The 14,095-nt window shown below is 46.4% G+C and overlaps 1 protein-coding gene and 1 pseudogene across 1 annotated transcript in view; both read right to left on the bottom strand.

The window, feature by feature from the left end:
- DNAJC11 (DnaJ heat shock protein family (Hsp40) member C11) overlaps window positions 1–14,095 on the bottom strand; it is a 536,755-nt gene that overhangs the window by 261,872 nt on the left and 260,788 nt on the right. The window lies entirely within an intron of this gene.
- Window positions 10,197–14,095, bottom strand: part of LOC144756462 (band 4.1-like protein 4A pseudogene) — a 30,453-nt pseudogene continuing 26,554 nt past the window's right edge.

Raw genomic sequence — 14,095 nt, 5'->3', positions numbered from 1 at the left:
TTCACTCATAGAGAGGACGTAAGGACGTAAGGACAGTCAGCACGCAACCTGGTGTGGGGCATCATCGCAGACGGATATCGCCGGCGAGTACGCAGGACTGGTCGGTAAGAGGGGTACGGGGGGCTGGCATTCATCGCTCCTGGTGGTCGCCGGGTGGGTCTACATTAGGTTTACTCACCCCTTACATAAGCGGACAAGCCGCTGGTGTTGCGGTTGCCGTTGCATGGTGCTGAAAGCCCCCTGGTGACCCTCCATCTGAAAGGTACACAAGGTTGGCCTGTCGTGACTTTAGGAGAGTAGGTAGCTGGTTGTTGGAGTTTTATAATGCCAGGACCACGGGGTGGTAAAGGTGGGTCCAAGATGGAGGCTATGATGCGGGCCATGATGCGTGAAATGGGCAAAATTAAACAGCGGCTAGGGAAGGTAGATGAGCTGGAAGCTCGGATTAATGAGAGGCATGATGATGCCCCTGGCCCATCGGGTAGGCCTATCCGCCAGAGGGCGGCACCATTGCCAAGGGGGGATTTTGTTACCCCGCCTAGGAAGTCTAAGCCCAAGAAACCCAGGTATGCTGCACCTGCCCCAGGGCCAGTAGTGCCGGTACCTGCCACGCCGCTAGCAGTCATCCCACCCCTATTATACCAATGCCTATACTCCCAGCGCCCGTGGTGCCGGTGCCTGTCATACCGCCAGGAGAGGCAGGGTCTGCTCCCTCACCGGTGGCCGCAATCCCGGCTACAGGCTTGCCGCAACCGGCACCCGCCTTGCCTACTGCGCCAGTACCATTGGGCATAACCCCAGTGGTACCTGCTGTCCCAGCGGGGGATTCAGATTCAATGCCTCCTGAATTGTTGTCTCAGATAACGGCCTTGATGCCGTGGCTACAGAAGGGGGGTGCTTTCCCGACTTCTGCAGACCATGCAACAGAGGCGGCGAGGTTTGTGGAAAAGATTAAATCGGCTGCAGTAGCCGACAGTGTTGCAGTGCCCGTATCTTCTCCCCTTGCAGGTTCCAGTCTTACCCAGCCGAATGGAGCTAGCGGGCAGCCGGCCCCGGTGCCAGCACATGGTAAGGAGGTGGCTTTGCCGCTCTTGGGGGATGGTGCTATACCTTCCAGGAGTGAGAATTTAGCGCAACATGTGTCGCAGGCTGTGAAGGAGATGATTTGGGCAGATAAATATGTGTATATTTATTCATTGTTATTGGATAACAGGGAAATGGAGGATGCAAAGACACTGAAAGAGTGGATGCACCCAAGTGAATGGAGGGTTCAGTGTGCTAGATTTAGGGTTGAGGAAACACTACTCAACTGGATAAAGGCTTTTGCGGTATTCACGGCTATCAAGGCCGAACGACCTCCAGATTTACAGGCGCCTCTGGCATGCTACCAGAGCAGGATTGTGGGGTGGAGTGAACAGTATTCTGGGGATGCATGGAAAGGGTACGATTTGAATTTCAGGAAAGCATTAGAATTTAATAGATCATTAGCATGGGATACTGTGGACTCCATGTCATGGCACAAGCAGTTCTCCGATAATGCACCCCCCCCTCAGTTTTCCGGTTCGGTCAGGGTGTTCTCCGCGAAGCCCCAACAGCCCTTTCGGACCCCCCAAGCGAGTGAGGTACCGGGGAGGTTTAAGGCCGGTGGGGCAGAGAAAAAGGGGGTGTGATGTGAATTTAATAGGCGCACCTGCACAAGGGCCCCGGGCTCCTGTAAGTTTAGACATGCATGTTCATCCTGTGGTCACCCCTCACACCCAGAAACATCCTGCAGGTCCAAGCACGGGAACACGGGTCAGAGGGGAAGGGGAAAGCCACTGTAACACAAACCAGTTAGGCACCCCCACGCCAGTGGATGTGTTAGCAATGATACCATGGTTACATAGATACCCGGACCACGCAACGGCCACCCTACTCCAGGAAGGTTTCTCCAAAGGCTTTAGGATCCCGGCGGCAGGATACACAGGCAGCGCACACTGTAAGAACCAACTATCGGTAAAACACAACCCGGCTGTGGTGGCTGCAAAAACTAAGAAGGAATTATCTTTAGGCAGGATACCTGGCCCTTTTACAGAGGTGCCTGTACCCAATTTTGTGTGTTCACCATTAGGAGTAGTTCCCAAAAAGGAGAAGGGGCAATTCAGATTGATCCACAACCTATCAGCACCTAGAGGCGCGTCACTGAATGATGCCATTGAGGAGGGTATTTGTAGTGTTAAGTACGCCTCTTTTGACCAGGCGGTTACCTTATTACAGGCCATGGGGCCCGGGGCGTTGATGGCAAAGTCAGACATTGAATCAGCCTTCCGTCTCCTCCCGGTACACCCAGCGGATCAACATCTCCTAGGTTTTACGTTTGGGGACAGGTTCTACATGGATAAATGCATGCCCATGGGTTGTTCTATATCATGTGCATACTTTGAGATGTTTAGCTCTTTTCTTGAATGGGCCATGAGACAAGCGACGGGCCACCAACAGGTCATGCATTATTTAGATGACTTTCTCTTCCTGGGTACGGCGGGATCTCAGGAGTGTGCATGGGCGTTGCAGGAATTTTGCGTGCTCATGCGGGCTTTTGGTGTACCGCTTGCGCCTGGGAAGACTGTGGGCCCGGCCACCTGCTTGGAGTTTCTCGGCATCGAGATTGATTCAGTGGAGGGATGTTTCAGATTGCCTAGGGACAAAGTGGACAAATTCAGAACAGCGCTACGTTTATGTTTACGCAAAGATAAGGTCACCCTGCAGCAATTACAGGAGGTGGTAGGGCAACTGAACTTCGCACTGAGGGTCATCCCCATGGCGCGCCCTTTCTCCCGCTCCATCGCCCAAGCAATGAAGGGGCTAAGGGAGAAACACCACCGCACTAGGCTGTCATCTGAGATTCGCCAGGATATGCATATATGGATGGCATTCCTGGAGGATTTTAATGGCAGGGTGGTCTGGCCCGCCCCTCCCGCAACATCAGCAGAGTTGGGCCTATGGACGGACGCTGCTGGTAGTGTGGGCTTCGGCGCCATACTAGGGAACAAGTGGGTCGCTCAACGGTGGCCGGAAGTATGGAGAACATGGGGTCTGACCTCTAATATTGGCTTCCTGGAACTGTTCCCAATATGGGTGGCATTGAAGGTCTGGCCCGAACACCTATGTAATCAATCAGTGGTGTTTTGGTCAGACAACATGACAGTAGTGGAATGTATAAACCAACAGGGGGCACGATGTCCGTTCATACTTCGTCTGATAAAAGAAATTGTGTTGCAGTGCTTGAGATGGAATGTAGTTTTTAAGGCCAAGCATGTCCCTGGTATTCTCAACAATGCAGCTGACTCCCTCTCTCGCTTCAAAATGCAGGTTTTCAGGGAACATCTTCCTACAGCAGACCCCTCGCCAGCGCACTTCCCAGCAGTGCTTTGGCAGATTGGTGCCCCAGATTACAGGACCTCGTGGTTGCTAGCTTAGCACCCAGGACCAAGACGGCTTATGAAGGGGCGTTTTTGTCTTACTGTGCTTTCTTGGGTCAGCAATGGGAGGGACTATGGGCGCAGGAAGACGGCTTTGCGGCCTATTTAGAATGGATGCATAAGGAAGGACGCTCAGTGGCAGCGGCAAACAGGCATAGGGCAGCGGTATCATTCTTTGCTCAAGCTAGGGGCATGCGTGATCCCACTAACACCTTTATGGTGCGCAAGGCTTTGAGGGGTTGGCGCCGTTTAGAAGGTCATCATAGAGACAAGAGAAGGCCCATCGGGCTAACACGGCTGGCGACCTTACTGGGCGCACTGGACAGTGTTTGTAGCTCGGAGTGGGAGGTACTTCTTTTCAAAGCAGCATTCTCCTTGGCATTTTATGGGGCACTGAGAATTAGTGAATTAGTGGCAGGGTCCAAGTCAGACCTACAGGGCGGTCTACAAAGGGCGGGTGTAAGGATAAAGGAGGACACCATGTGGGTGACCATTCAGAAGTCAAAGACTGACCAGGAGTCACGGGGTCACACCATAGTGCTCCATCGGGCCCGTGCCAACCCTTGCTGCCCAGTGAGGCATGTGGAATTATTTCATGGACGGCTGGCGGACGCGGCGGGCGGGGCACTGCTCTGTCACGCCGACGGTACGACCCTGACTAAGTACCAGTTCAGGAGGGTACTGGAGCTGGTGGTCAGGAAAACAGGTCTTGACCCTAAAGAGTTTGGCTCTCATTCCTTTAGAATTGGGGCAGCAACAGAGGCGGTGGCAGGGGGCCTCCCAGTGGAGAGAGTGAAGAAAATTGGGAGGTGGTCCTCAGAATGCTACAAACGATATGTGCGAATTGACATGTTGTGATAAGATGGTACTCACGCCTGGTTTGTTTCTGCTTTCTTGCAGTTTCTCAAACCTGTTACGCAGGGGAGGAATTTGTCGTCGGGCAGCAACGACCTACATCAGCGCGGACCAACAACCAGGATAAAACGAGAAAAATTGTTTGGATTGTGGGTCACTCCTATGTGAGACGGGCTGAATGTGTTTTTATTTCAGGTGATCGTAAGAAAAGGGCTGCACAACTGGGGCTTGACATCTCATTCTTCGGGAGAGGGGGTTTATGTCTCAACCAGTTTAGGGACTTCTTCCAGGGGCTGTTAGCGCGCCGGCAATTCCCCCCGTCAGTGGTGATACTTCACCTGGGGGAGAATGATTTGGCCAAACTGGGGAGGCGCATTCTGATTGAGGAGATTATCTCAACTGCGGGGTGGATGGCCAGGACCTGCCCGGGTTGCACGGTAGTATGGTCGCAACTCATACCTCGATGGCAATGGCGGGGGGGGATTCGGTCAGGGCGTTGAATCACTCGGTAAAGAGGATCAACACACAGTTGGATAAGCTGTTTCGAGCCCCCCTGTTGCAGACGATACCTCATGGGTGTATCTGGGGTGAACGGTATTACTTGGGGGATGGAGTTCACTTGAATGGAGCAGGGAATGTCTTGTGGTCTGACAATATCTGGGCCTGGTTGGAGGGATTTGCCAAACAGGCGCGTTCCTGAGGTAGGTCTAGATGGGGGAGGCCAGATCGTCGGTTAACAATGCTGTCCTGTGGCGGTAAGGTCATGACCGGTGAGCACATATTTAAGGTCTGAGGGGGCGGGCATCATCCTATGGAGGTTCCCGCCCAGGGGGAGGGGCCTTTGGGCCACTCCTAGAACTCCAGGGGCAAGGTAATGTATGCTTCAAAAGGGGCGCGGGTCGGAGTAGTCACGCTTTCCTTAGGCTGGTAGCCACCCCGCGCGCGTATACTCATGACGTCACCGGATGGCGCAGAGTAAGGGCCCTGCTTTAGTGGGTAAATGGAGTTCAGGGCGTAGACCGGGCAATTCCCGGGGCACGACTGCGCATGCGCACAGCTCTGGGTGAGGCGCAGCTTGTAGGACCTGACACCGGTTAGCGACCTTGCCATATGGCCAGAAATGTACAGAAATCAAGATGAGGATGTTAGATTCGGTTAGGAAACCACATGTATTAGAGTTTTGTTAAGGTTAGCCTCTCAAACTTGTTGACGATATTTGTATCTAATGTCCTGCTGATTTTTGTATAATTGTTGACCATGCAATTAAAACCTTTTTTAATTTCATATCTTAATAAATACGGCCGGGGGACTAGCCCCCGCCTTCCAAAAGTAAAGAAGTCTCATGTCCACGTCTCTGGGTGTTGGGTGCCGGATTGGGGGGGGGCGGCAGCCAGTCGCTGACCATGTGAGCCAAATAAAACTCGGATTAAAACAGCAGTACTGGTCTGAGTTGCACTGTACTTAACCGTGCGGAAATGCTATCGCAGTCCAGCCACACGCAACATTTCTTCTTGAATTTCGCCGATTGAATCGTTTAAAATAACCTGCCAATGTAACTCATTTAGTCTTTTTTGTTGAAACAAAACAAACTCATAAAAAAGTCACAATAAAACATGTACTAGCAAAAGTTAGTAAAGCCTACAGTTCTGGCCTTCTGCTAGGCTACGTTTTTGGCAATAGCTGGGCTACTGTCTGTAGGCTTGCCTCCAGCTGTCCTATAAAGACAAACCCACAACGAAGCAATATCTGAAAATATATAAGCAATTAGTAAGGCCACTTTGCAAAACAGACTACTATAAAAGACCTATGTCGAACCGTCAAAGAAGTGTTTTACGAAAATAAATCTGAAGGTAAAGTTTGCACTGTAGGCGGTGAACTTAAAAGCCATAAACAAGAAAAAAAAATGCATAGTAGATACATGTGACTAAGGACCAGTGTTTCTGTGCATCTTTAGGAAGGACTGGCTTCACTTTGAGAACAGAAACAGCTACATTATGAGGCTAAGTGAAATACATGAAATCACAAATAAAATTAATGAATATAACTGCTTTTTGATGGTCTACGGTATCGAAGCAGCAATGCCTGAGACGCACACACAATGCGTCTCATGTAGACTCTACATGTAGCATTTGCAGCCTAAAAAATGACTATTTGATGCTATATATGGATCCAGGTATTCCCAAGGGAACATGAAGCTCAAATTCACATTCCCTGCGTCACAGATTCCAAGTCAGTTAAGTAGATTGCTCACAGTAAAAACATATTTCTCCATAAAACCCCACCTCAAGAATTTGTGGCACGAGCTACACTGGTGACAGTGGACGACAGATCAGATTATATTTACAATGCAAGAAGAAACTGAAAAGGGCAAACCTGTGCACATGCATAGCTGTGGTCAAGCTCGCCCTATCCTCTCTACTTTCCAACCTCAGCCCTTTTCTCTCCAGACAAGCGGCCTAATAGTACAAGAGTCAGTCGTTTTACTTTTGACAATGTCAGTTCTCATTCCTCAAGGCTGTTGGTAAAATGAGGGGGGTGGGGGCAGTTGAAAATTATATTTGAAGATGTTCTTGAAAAAGGGTCGGTACAAATTAGGCATCTGATCAGAGACCTGTAACCATGGAATGAAGAAAAAAAATAATATATATATATATATATATATATATATATATATATATACACACACACACACATACATACATACACACACATATTCATTCATACATATATACATACACATACATACATACATCTATATATATATATTTTTTTATTATTACAGAAAGCAGAAAGAATAGTCATATTTACTAATTTGGTTAATATGTGAAACTTCAGCTCAGAAATCAGACAGCCGCTCATGCTCCTCTGCGTATGTACAGATTCCCGTCCATGGAGAACGGCTATTTATGGCAGCACACTTCACGATGCAAGACACTAACTGCCTTACAATTTTTATAACTGCCTTATAATTTTATTTTTATAAATTTGTTGACTTGGGGATGCTTCTCTGAGCAACAGAAAACATTTTTGTAGACTCGAAATGGATAGTTATTTGATCCTCCAGGCTGCAGAAAATGTTTAAGTGATCTAAGCTGACTCCACCTTTAGATGCTTAGGTCCCTGGGAGCATGCAGCAGCATTACATGTTTTCAGCAAGTCTGTATTGCTCTATCTGATTGAAACAGTGTGTGAATCACTTGCTGGTTCTACAACCCAATTTTTCTTATCCTTGAGTTTCCTAAGACGAGCAAAAGGGACACATATTTTAACCCAAACCACCAGATGTTCAGTGACACGGTAGTGCTCCTTTTTTATCAAAAATACACCTTCTAGTGCATTTTAAACACATGTCTATGCTGTAGATCAGATCAAACTTGTGTTCTACGTCCAATACATATAACGGCTTGCCTTGTCTGGTACCTTAGAGTATCTAATATCTCAAACTCAATGGTGGTTCACAAACTAGTTCTACTCACTTCCACAGAATAAAAAACAATATTTATTTCATGACAGTGGCCAACACGTTTCTCAAAATTCTACTGATTTCTTCACAGCTGCATATTCATTAGTTACACCAATTTCATTAATTTGTTTTTAAGTTTTCAGCACTAATAACTTTTGAAAGCACACATTTTTCCACATTTCTATCAGGTCCACAAATGTCCTTGTACTAATAAAAGTGTTTCTTATCGAGTATGCGATCTGAGCATAGTTAAACTCTCCAAGTAATTGGGGCACAGTGTCCCTTTCTCCCAGCACGAACTTGCGATCTACTCAAGATCCATGTGCCTAGCTTCAATAAAACAAGCACACAAACTCAACAGGGATATGGAAAAGAAATAACAGACTAAGTAGAAAACTAAACTATACGCCCCTAAGCTTGGTGTGCATATGCTTGCAATACAAAAATAGAAATTAAACACAGCAGGAGGTGGTTTCATGCAACGGTATTGCACTTAGTGTATTGTTGTTTAAAAGTTCCAATATTGCTGCCACAGTGAGAAGCAACATGTTGGCCATCTTAGACTGGTAAAAAGAATGATATCCTATTATCAATACACTTTCTAGACAACAGTTCAGCAAACTTCACATTGGGAGGCCAAGGTGGCCAACATAATGCTTCTAAACATGTTAGCCATCTTAGAACGGTAAAACAATGATACACTAACAACAATACCATTTCAAGACAGTCATCCAGTTTGGAATAGTGGCCGCAGGATGAAATGAGCGGCAAGTGAGCAGTTCAGTTAGCACTATCTGGAGAGCTACAGTACACTCAAAAAAGAGTAGAAAGAAAGGAAAGAGGACATAAAAATGGAAAGAATAGAAAACTGTCCACCAGCCAAGACACTGGATCACATTCGTTTTCAGGTGGATATGCACTTGTAAGAAGACAAATGCTGCTGCTCACAGCATGCCCCCCCCCCCCCCCCCCACACAGCCTTAAGTCATTTGGGTTAGCATTGGTATCATATGCCGATGACACCCAAATAATTGTGTCAATATCTAACAGAGGCCAGGATATGAGTGAGACCTTTAGAAGGTGCATGAATGCAGTAGGTTTTTGAATGGACCACAAGTGTTTAAAATTGAATTCTACAAAGACAGATGTCATTCTGTTTGACAATAACCTTAGCTTCTGGTCTCTTGCTTGGTGGCCAGAAGAACTTGGCACTTAGCCAAAGCCAATGCGGAAGGTAAAAACCTAGGAGTTATAATTGATGACCAACTATCTTATAAGGAACAAGTGAACAAGGTCGTCTCGGCCTTTCTTCTCTCTCCGCATCATCTGGAAAATTGCGGATTCTTTGCCCTCAGACATGCTGAAAACTGTTGTTATTGCTCTAGTGCTATAGAGGATTGACTACTACAATAGACTAAATTTAGCAAAGAAACATCTGAAAAAAATACAGAATGCAGGAGCCCATTTGCCCGCCCGAGGCCCTTTGGTTTTACAAAAGGGTGCGCAGGCGCTTGTGCGGCCCCTTCTGTACTACCGATAGCGCACATAAGGTGTCAGAGCTATCTTCAGAGGGTTTTTCTTCATTTGCATAGGGGTGGGTCCCATGCATTGGAGGGAATCCCCTTTGTCTCTGCGCACCCCCTCCGTATTACAGACACGGGCTCAGAGGCAAAGAAGCTCTCAGAAGGCGCACTGACAGTGTGCCATCTAAAAGGTGGCGCACTGTCAGTGCGCCCCTGATGGCAGCTCTCTGTGGAGGGGGGAAAAGGGGTCTTATGGACTCCCCAGACATCCCCGTGCAGGTGGGTGTCGTCACTGACTGCACCAACCTGCATGGGGATCTCTGATCCCATTCAAAAGTGCAGGCAGGTTGTAGTCTGCACTGTGAAAACAGTTTTTGACAGGAATGCGCTGCCCCCCATGGCAGAGCAAGTTTGCGGCTGCCCTGGGGCAGAACATTTCATGTGATAGGGCGCACTTTTCCTGTTTGCGCCTGGCCACCTGTCTTAAGGTGCGCCAGGTGCTAACAGAGAAAGTGCGCCCTTTACATATCAGGGCCCCAGATGTCCTAAGAAAACTACATAGTAGAAATTCAATTTAAGTGTGATAGCACGACTCCCGCTTCTGCAAAATGTGAACAATGAATCTGTCAACACAAGTGCTCTTTTTCAACCAGTTCAGGGGACAATATTTGGCTTACACCACATGCAAACACCTGTTAGTCAGTCCAGCAGTTTTGAAGGTAGCGTTTGTGCACTGAAGAGTTTTTAATTCTTCCAAATTGAGCAAACGCCTTGCGGGGGGAAGAGGTGGAGGTATCGAGCCTCTCTGAAGCCAGTGATACGTGCCTGGCCTGTCAAGCAGGTGGTTTGTGCTTAAAACAAAGGTGAATGGTCAAACTGTACCATTCCCGCCAAGATTCAAAGAGCGCATCTCAAGCATCCATAACTGTCCTTGTAGTGCGGATGGTAACAACCTATCTCTGTTTTCAGCCGCATCATCTGCAACGTTTTTATTGTCTTCACATTGTGCTTTTCATCTAGGCTGCTCGTGGACATTGGATCCATTTCTCCTCTGTTGTGAAGCGTGACCACCAGAACAGTATCCATCAGAAGCACCAGATCTTTCTTTGCATTGACTTCAAATAGGACTGATCTCTCCCCATCAGAACCTTGGGAGCATCTATTCTGACAGACGCTACGAGGTCAATGGGAATGCCTGATGCGAACAGGGTCCCTCCTAGTCGCTATCTTCGTGTATGGAATCTCCTATAATTGGTCGAATGATAAACCAGATGGGTCAAGGAGTTCCTTCGGTATGTGTTTTCTACATCTCTTCCTTTGCTTGCACATCTGGGCTTCTTGATCGGGATCAGTGCCTGGACCTCCTGAAGTTGGGACCAGCCTGGCTTTTGTCGTCTCAAGACAGCTTTCTACTGTGGCGCAGAATCCACCATGTCATTCTCCTGTCGCAATCTGTTTCTCTTCTTTCGATGCTCCCTGTTGCATTTCTCTTATTCGCCGCCACTGCTGGTATTACAACGAGACCGTCATCTCATTCTTTGCTTTAAATTCGAGGACTCTTCACTGTTTTAACCTTGCCTTCTTCGTTCAGGCTGGCCAGAATCACTGTCACTTTCACCTGGAGGGTTTTGTTGACGAGGGGTGACTTGCTACGGTCAGTGAGCAAACTATACAGTCCATTCTGTGGTCCATTTTCTTCTCATGGTGCATTTGTTTTTCTTTGTTGCGATTCTGGGTTGTTATCACATTTTACTTTCTTGGAGCTTCTCACTGGGATGGAGCAATAATTTTAGTAGTTCTTTCATTTTCTTCATTTTCCATGTGTGCTGTTTACACTATGCGATATGTGAGCAACCCTCCTGTCCTTTTAGGGTAGGTTTTACTCGGGCTCCTTTCCACATTCTTGTTTGGGGTAGCAGGGGTTCAACAGAAAGGTCTCTGCTCATCTGACAGGCTGTCCTGCCATTGAACCGATGTTTACTACTCAGTGAACCAATCTTGTTTAGTTTCCTTGACAGGGAGCTTGAATCATTTTCTGGCAACCTGAAGAACGTGTTGTGCTCTACGTAAAATGTCCAGAGGTGCTTGCACGCTGTTTTACTGTGTGTTTAAAAAAATAGAAGGATATTTCAGTGCACTTGCAGCAGATATATGCCTTCCCGAAATATAGGAATATTCACGCCTGTCTGGATATTCTATCGCCATAAATCCATAAAGTTCAGAATCTTCATGTAATCTGACATGACTCTGGCCATTCGCAGCTTACTCTGCTTACGAGTATCGGATGAAGAATCTAGATCTGAATTCATAAGGTAATTAAAATCCTCCCTTAAATCACTTTCCCTGGGATGGTCAACAATGTCCGATACAACTCTATCAGTGCTGGGTCGTCTAAAATTGGAGCAAAGGTTGAACCTACATTTGCTTTAATATTATTAATTAAACCGTTAACCAGGGCTCACTTCCCTTCTTTATCTGTTTGGAAGGGGGACATGGTACGGGAAATGTCTATTTATATAAATTGTGATCCCCCAGTGGGATGCACTCACTTGAAATGCACTCATAGCCTGCCTATCGCTTAAACATGTTATAAATCAGCTCCGTTTAGTCCCGAAAATCTGTCTCCTAAAAAAGCACAATATATGGTGAATATCTTCAATTGCTCGGGGTTTATGCATACTGTTTAGGCCATTGGTATTAAACAAAACTATTCTCAGATGATCTTTATGTACCCTCATGTAAATTCTGGGTTTCAACATATAAAAGCATACTGACCTAAAGTGCAGTACAATAAATATACCCCCAAAAATAGGTGTCTCTATGTATATAAATTCCCCATCCATTCGTCTACATATTGCATACTTAAAACTTAAAGTGCTGAAATACATACATATCTGTTTAACCAGCAATTAAAAAGTAAACTGCTTTTCCTGTGCTACAATAAGGTTGAGGGAACCCATAGATATTCATAACTTTGAGAAAGAAGAGGCATTCCTAAAAATATACTGTGCCAAAAACTAAAGTGCAGCGCCAGAATATACATATGCTTGTTCTCAAACAGTTCACATCATTTCACCGCTCTATTGAACAATTCCATATGTAGGGTGCCTAAGTGATTTCACTATGCCTAAGTAGTGCCTACTAGTAAAAAAGTGTGCCGTACTTCTTAAAGTAAAATAAAGGCATAGATGGCTACAACTTTTCAATAAAGAAAACAATTCCTAAAAATATAAAGTGCTAAATCCTAAAGTGCAGTGCATAGTTAATACATGGGCTTCTTCATAAACATTTCACATTATTTCACCTCCATGTTGAACCTTCCCATTGCCCTTCCCCATTGCACTGTTCCGGTTTTAAAGTGCTTAAATACATTTAGCTTCTTTAAACATTGCTCATCTGACCCTTTCTGCACATATCTAACATCTCCATTTCCATTACCCAATAGACATCTGCACATAGCCAAGTATGAACTCGTCCCTTATTTAACTGCAGTGACCATCACCGCCTCCTCCCCTGAGCACCCACCCTGTGCTACCACAACAGAGGGGGGAAACTGCCCACACTACCTCACACTGGACCCACCAAAACTAGGGTGCCATGGCACTGCAACCCATCACACTCATGTCTCGAAAGTACCTGAACCTGCCCACGTGGAAGCATATCACTCCTCCAGGAGTATAGCCCCCGCTGGAGCAATATATAAATATCATAATGGAGGGGATCCTTGGGTGTAAACGTTCCAGCCAAAAGTCAAGTTCAACTGCACTCACACCCCGAGGAATGCCAATACCCACCCTCAGAAGGCATACCACACATCAGTGAATATTGACCCCACTGGAAGCAAAATATGGTATATAAAGGGGATCCTAGAGTGGAAACACTTAGCCTATACACATATTCAAAACCTAGTTAGATACCTTCTGGTGAAGCACTTGAGCCTCGCCAAAATCCCCAAAAAAGGTTGAATTTTCCTTTCACCAACACCTTAAGCTTGGCCTTCTGACCAATTGACTCCTTTAAATCTAAGAGGGATCAGGTGTCTATCAGCCTAACAAATTCTCTCCATCATCGTGCCGAGGGTGCAGACATATCTGAAAAAATTCAGAACTGGGGCTTCTCCATAGTTGAGGAGGTTCTCTTTTCTATGGCTTTAGATAAAATGCATTCCTTAACCGGGTAGTCAGCAAAGTTCACCAATATTGTGCGGAATACTTCACGCTAAAGAAGAGTTGAGCTGTCGCCCTATGAGCCCTGGTGACATTCAAGTCTCTCATTAATTCAGGCATCACTTTCTTGAACAGGGAGTCCACCCATTTGGACACCTGCTAACATTTGCTCCCCTCCGGTAACTCCTATGATTAAGTGATTTGACTATTTGTTATAATTCTCCAAATCGTGCAGCTTATTATCTAAAAAAAGCCTTTGTTTTTTCAAGCTGGAGCACTTCTCCCTGCATAGATGTTACCCTGTCCTCCAAGTCCGAGATTCTAGTTTCCGCCTCTTTCAATCTCCCCGGGAGCAGAGCTATACCATTTTAAATCTTTGTTAGTTGTTTATGGAGAGCAGCAATTTCTTGCGACTGCGATGTTTTTAATTCTCTCATTTCGGCTATTATAATTTCAAACATACTTTTGATAATTTGCTCAAGTCTACCTTCATTAGTCCTCAGTTCCTATTGCGGATTTTGTCCCATTAGAAAATCTCCGTATTCCAGTGACACCTGTGTCTCTACATTGCTAGCCTTCACGGTCCTAGCTGTATTTACTAAAGGGGGCTCCTGCCGGGGGGAGAGAGAG

The sequence above is a fragment of the Lissotriton helveticus genome, chromosome 5_1, assembly GCF_964261635.1.
Source record: "Lissotriton helveticus chromosome 5_1, aLisHel1.1, whole genome shotgun sequence".
NCBI classification, from domain to species: domain Eukaryota; kingdom Metazoa; phylum Chordata; class Amphibia; order Caudata; family Salamandridae; genus Lissotriton; species Lissotriton helveticus.
Note: the sequence above shows the minus strand (reverse complement) of the source record. Positions and strands in the feature narration are given on the sequence as shown.